Source organism: Oncorhynchus mykiss, chromosome 30, assembly GCF_057628025.1.
Source record: "Oncorhynchus mykiss isolate SJ-2025 chromosome 30, ASM5762802v1, whole genome shotgun sequence".
NCBI lineage: Eukaryota > Metazoa > Chordata > Actinopteri > Salmoniformes > Salmonidae > Oncorhynchus > Oncorhynchus mykiss.
The window spans coordinates 2,446,501-2,452,500 of NC_143051.1; the positions used below are offsets into that span (position 1 = coordinate 2,446,501).

Consider the following 6,000-nt stretch of genomic DNA (forward strand, 5'->3'; position numbering starts at 1 on the left):
TTAAAATCCAGTTTATTGAGTGGCCCCCAAACCTCACTTCCATAAAGTGCTATTGGTAGGATTACACTGTCAAATATTTTAGTCCAAATTCTAATTGGGATGTTGATTTTGAATAATTTCATTTTTATTGCATACATTGCTCTGCGGGCTTTTTCTTTGAGTGCATTCACTGCCATATTAAAGTTTCCCGATGCAGATATGGTCAGACCAAGGTAGGTGTAATTTTTTGTGTGTTCAATTAAGGTGTTGTTCAGGGTGAATTTACATTTTTGTTTCTGACATCTGGGTTTTTTTTGGAAAATCATGATTTTAGTTTTTTGGAAATTTACTGCCAGGGCCCAATTATGGCAATATTGCTCCAGAATATTAATGTTTTGTTGAAGACCTTCTTTGGTTGGTGATAGAAGTACCAAGTCATCAGCATATAGCAGGTATTTCACCTCTGTGTCAAATAGTGTGAGTCCTGGGGCTGGAGATTGGTCCAACATGTCTGCTAATTCATTGATATAAATGTTGAAAAGATTTGGACTCAAATTGCAGCCTTGTCTCACACCTCGACATTGTGAAAAAAATTCTGTTCTTTGGTTTTTGATTTTTATTGCACACTTATTTTCTGTGTACATACATTTTATTAAGTCATACACCTTACCACCAAGCCCACTTTGTAGAATTTTGTAGAATAGCCCTTCGTGCCAAATCGAATCAAATGCTTTTTTAAAGTCAATAAAGCAAGCAAAGATTTTGCCCTCTTTTTTTTGGTGGACGTGTTTATTAATTAGTGTGTGTAAGGTGTATATATGGTCAGTAGTGCGATGGTTAGGGAGAAAGCCAATTTGACATTTACTTATTACATTTTTTTCTTGAAGAAAGGTTTGAATTCTTGAATTCAAAATGCTACAGAAAATCTTTCCCAAGTTACTGTTGACGCAAATTCCCCTGTAATTATTGGGGTCTGATTTGTCTCCACTTTTGTGGATAGGGGAGATGAGCCCCTGGTTCCAGACATCAGGGAAGCAGCCAGAAGTTAAAACCATGTTGAACAATTTAAGCACAGCATTTTGCAACTCAGGTGTGCTGTTTTTCAGCATTTCATTTCTGATGTTGTCTACACCACAAGCCTTTTTTGATTTAATAGATTTTAGCTTTTCATTTAGTTCTTGTTGGGTTATTGGGTAATCTAATGGATTTTGGTTGTTTTTAATGACTGATTCCAGGATGTTCAATTTTTCTTTAATTTCTAATTGGTTCTGGTTTAAGTCTTTTTGTGGGATGTTTTTGTATAGATTATCAAAGTAAGTTTTCCAAATTCCTACATCTTGTATGGCTAATTCTTGTGGCTTTGATGTGCTTAAATTGTTCCACATGTCCCAGAACTGATTTTGGTCAATTGCGTTTTCAATTTCATCAAGTGTCTTGTTGGTATAATTCCATTTCTTGCATTTCAGTGTTTGTTTATACTGTTTCAGAGTTTCAAAGTATTCATATCGTAGCTCTGGGTTGTTTTGCTGCTTATGTTTTTTGTTTGACATTTGTCTTAGGTGTTTTCTAATTGTTTTACATTCATTATCAAACCATTTGTCAGAAACATTTTGATTTTTGCTTCTGATGTTGCATTGCTTTGGTTTTCTCAAATTTGCTTTCGATGCTGCTTTTTGAAATATGCAGTTGATGTTTTGGGTAGCTGAATTGACACCATCTTTATTGTTTTGGTACTGTGAGTTATTGAAAAACTGTATAGAGTTCATCATTTCATTTGAGTTCAATGTTTCAATGAATGCCTCTGCACTGTTTGGAGCCCATCTGAACGATTGGTTTATGTTGTAAAGTTTATTGGGCTGTTTTTTTGAATGAATATTGCCGGTTAATTTCTTCAGAAACACGTTGATCTGACTGTGATCTGACAATGGTGTCTGTGGTTTGACAGTGAATGCACTAATGGAGGAGGGGTCAATGTCAGTGATGGCATAATCGACTACACTTGTCCCAAGAGCTGAGCAGTAAGTAAACTGACCTAAAGAGTCCCCTCTGATTCTACCATTAAGCATGTACAGGCCTAAGGCTCGACAGAGATGTACTAACTCTTTTCCATTTTTGTTCAGTATTTGGTCAGGACTGTTTCTATTATTTATAATAGGGCTACTGTACAAGGAGGGGTGTCCAAATATGTGGTGGTTACCTCCCGCATCAGTGTAGTCAGGCTCAGAACCTGTTCTTGCATTGAAATCTCCACAAAGAAGCACTTTACCCTGCGCCTGAAATGTAATGATTTCTGTCTGGAGATTGTCAAAAAACTGATCATCATAATATGATGAATCTGAAGGAGGAGCATAAGCTGCACATATGTATACATCATTGTCACAATAGATTGTACCTTTGTTAAGTTTTAGCCAAATGTGAGTGGTACCTTTTTTCATTTCATTCATTGCTAAGTCCTGCTTATGCCAAATGATGATTCCACCTGAGTCTCGGCCCCGTTTAACATTTTTATGTTTGATTGATGGTAGTAAACTTTCTCTATAGCCTGAGGGACACTGAGTATCTATGTCTCCACGACACCATGTTTCCAGTAGGATTATGATGTCCTGTCCCTTGATGTTTTTAATCAATTCTGGATTAGTTGTTTTATAACCAAAATGTGAAGAGTATAGGCCCTGGATATTCCAAGAGCTGATAGTTAATGATCTCATTTATAATAAGTGATATTCACTGGTTTGAGTAAAGTACATCGAAAAAAACAAAAAAAATAAAATATGTATATATACATATATATACATACATACATACACATATACACATATATACATACATATATACACATATACACATATATACATACATATATACACATATACACATATATACATACATATATACATACACATACATATATATATATACATATATATATACATACACATACACATACATACACATATATACATACACATACATATACACACATACATACATACATACATACACACACACACACACATACATACATACATATATATACACATACACATACATATATATATATATATATATATATATACACACATACATGCACATACACATATACACACATACATACATACACACACACACACGCGCACACACACACACACACACACACACCATTACATATAATAATTATTATAATACCGGTGTCAATACATTTAGGAATATTTGTAAACAAATGAATAAGAATGGAATAAGATTGCATTGTACTTATGTTATGTGCAATCTGCAACCCTGTGTGTTTGTGTGTGTGTGTGTGCGCGTGCGTGCCCGTGTGTGAATTAAAGGGACTGTCTAGCTCAGTAGTCTGCATATTAGTTGCAGTAGTTGGCGCACCTCTCCTATCTCTGATTGTTCTAGGGGTCTTCTGCCAGAGGTTACCTCAGCATATGTAGGCTGACGATCTAATTGATACATGGTGTGGACTGCATCATGTGGTCTACTTCCCTGAAGGGCAGTGTTCTGACCGACCCTGGAGTAGTGGTCAGAGCTGTGTTGTGATGGGCTGGGTCTAGTAGAGCTGTGTTGTGATGGGACAGGTCTAGTAGAGCTGTGTTGTGATGGGCCGGGTCTAGTAGAGCTGCGTTGTGATGGGCCGGGTCTAGTAGAGCTGTGTTGTGATGGGCCGGGTCTAGTAGAGCTGTGTTGTGATGGGCCGGGTCTAGTAGAGCTTTGTTGTGATGGGCCAGGTCTAGTAGAGCTGTGTTGTGATGGGCCAGGTCTAGTAGAGCTGTGTTGTGATGGGCCAGGTCTAGTAGAGCTTTGTTGTGATGGGCCAGGTCTAGTAGAGCTGTGTTGTGATGGGCCGGGTCTAGTAGAGCTGTGCTGTGTTGGGCCTGGTCTAGTAGAGCTGTGCTGTGTTGGGCCTGGTCTAGTAGAGCTGTGCTGTAATAAGCCATGTCTGGCTCTTTTCTCCTCGGGATGGTGGAGGTACTGTTGTTTCAGAAGGTGGGGCGGGGGACCTTTGTTGCTGGGGTGATGGGTGTGTGGGTCCCTGCCAAGTGTTGCATCTTTTAGGTCCTTGGCAAAGGTTCTGATACTGTCCTGATCAAGATGTATATTATCATATAAGTGTTGACATGTCAGAGTGGGGTGGTGAGCCGTTCTGACGTTGAGCAGTGAGGCACAGTCCACAGTGATCTGTTGATTTATTTTGTCGATCAACTTTTCTGGGAAGTCTTTTCTTGGTAGGAGGGTGGACACAACTATATTGGTTGTTGGGAACATAGCCTGTGCCCGTTCTGCCACTCTTCTCACTGCCCCAGATACATTTTCACCTTTGGCATGAAGGTCGTTTGTGCCAGTGTGGATGATGATGTTGTCAGGGGTGTCAATCCTGGTCTGACTGAGTAGCTGCATTGCACTCTCAGTTGTAGGACACCAGAACTTATACACCTGGTGTCTAGGGAATAATCTTTCCTGGACTAAGAACTTCCCATTTGAATCAATTAGAATTGCAGTTGTGGGTGATTGTCTGGGTGGAGCAGACTGGGAGGCTGGTATTCTGACCTGGGCTGGAGCAGACTGGGAGGCTGGTAGGTTAACCTGGGCTGGAGCAGACTGGGAGGCTGGTATTCTGACCTGGGCTGGAGCGGACTGGGAGGCTGGTAGGTTGACCTGGGCTGGAGCAGACTGGGAGGCTGGTAGGTTAACCTGGGCTGGAGCAGACTGGTAGGCTGGTGCAGTGTCATCCGGCTGTGTAGTGGAGGCCATGCTGGTCTCAGGTTCTGCTTGTGTTGTACCAAGCTGGTGGACATGTTTTCTAGATGCAGAGGACACAATGACTCTCTGCCGGTTGAGGGTGTCAATGTACCTCTCTTTTTGTTCGAGCTCCTTTCTAGTTGTGCTCAGATGGTCTCTGAGGTCATCATTTGTCTGACTCAGCTTGTCCATTCTGCTTTCTAATTTAGCTATGGATGCTCTGCTCTCCTCCCTGAACTGTTTCATCTCTTCTTTGAGTTTCTGGACAGTGTCCTCCTCTTGAAGCTTCTTCTCTCTGAGTTCTATGACCTCTGCTTCGACTAGAGAGAGGGTGTTGTGGAAACGTTGCATAGCAGGTGTTCTTATTGAAATTGTCATGTCCTTGACTCTGTCTGCTGCAGGTGAGGTAGGTAAAGGGACGTTGAGGGCTTCCTGCTGGGTCACAGAGACCATTGGGGTCTGCTTTTCTCCATCTCCCTCCTTGACTTTTTCCTCATTTTCTGAGATGATGTCAGCGTCTTCTTTTAGGGTAGCAAACCTATTCTCAAAAGCCTGGAGGCTTGAATCATTGCCTTGTATCAATACAGTTCCATTATTATATAAGTTTACTGTTTGATATGTGTTGCTCTGGTCAGCTTCTTCAAAAATGCTGATCTGACATCCTTGGCTGATGCCCCTCTTTTTTGAGAAAGGGAAATGGTTGCAAATAACCTTTTTCCATATGTTCCCTCGATTGGTATTAAAAATTAAATTTGCTCTTGTTTTGTAACTGGTAAGATCTGCAAACAGGCATTCATGGTTCTGTCCCATCAACAAACCTTTGAAACTTTTCTTAGCTTTCTCTGTTTGGATGTCTGGTGGGTAAACAATTTCCATAGCAACGCTGGTGATGTTGGCTACAATGTTGCAATAGAAATGCTGTTTCTTGTATAATGCTCTCTTGTTTCTTCAGAGGACTGTTTCACTTTGTTGTCCTTTTTTCTTTTCCTTTTTCTTCTGTCCTTATTTTGTCCTTATTTTGTCTTCCTTTCTTCTGTTAACTAGATATTTTTTTTGTTATTCTTTGTAAGCTAGCTAGCTTCTTCCAGGAGAGTCCCTAGCAACTGCTTAGCAACATGTAAACAATTCAGCTAACAATTCAGCTAGCTAAGATAACTGTATAATTTTATGAAAAATAGTTACTTTTTCAAAATCCTGTCTTTTTGGTTTGTTGCTTGTATTGTCTTCTATTGAGTCTTGCAGTTTTCTTTTGATTTTTTCGATGTACTTCACTCTAAA

At 39.9% G+C, this 6,000-nt stretch overlaps 1 protein-coding gene across 1 annotated transcript in view; it reads left to right on the forward strand.

Annotated features, from left to right (window-relative positions):
* Positions 1 to 6,000, forward strand: part of cbfa2t2 (CBFA2/RUNX1 partner transcriptional co-repressor 2) — a 193,457-nt gene that overhangs the window by 59,821 nt on the left and 127,636 nt on the right.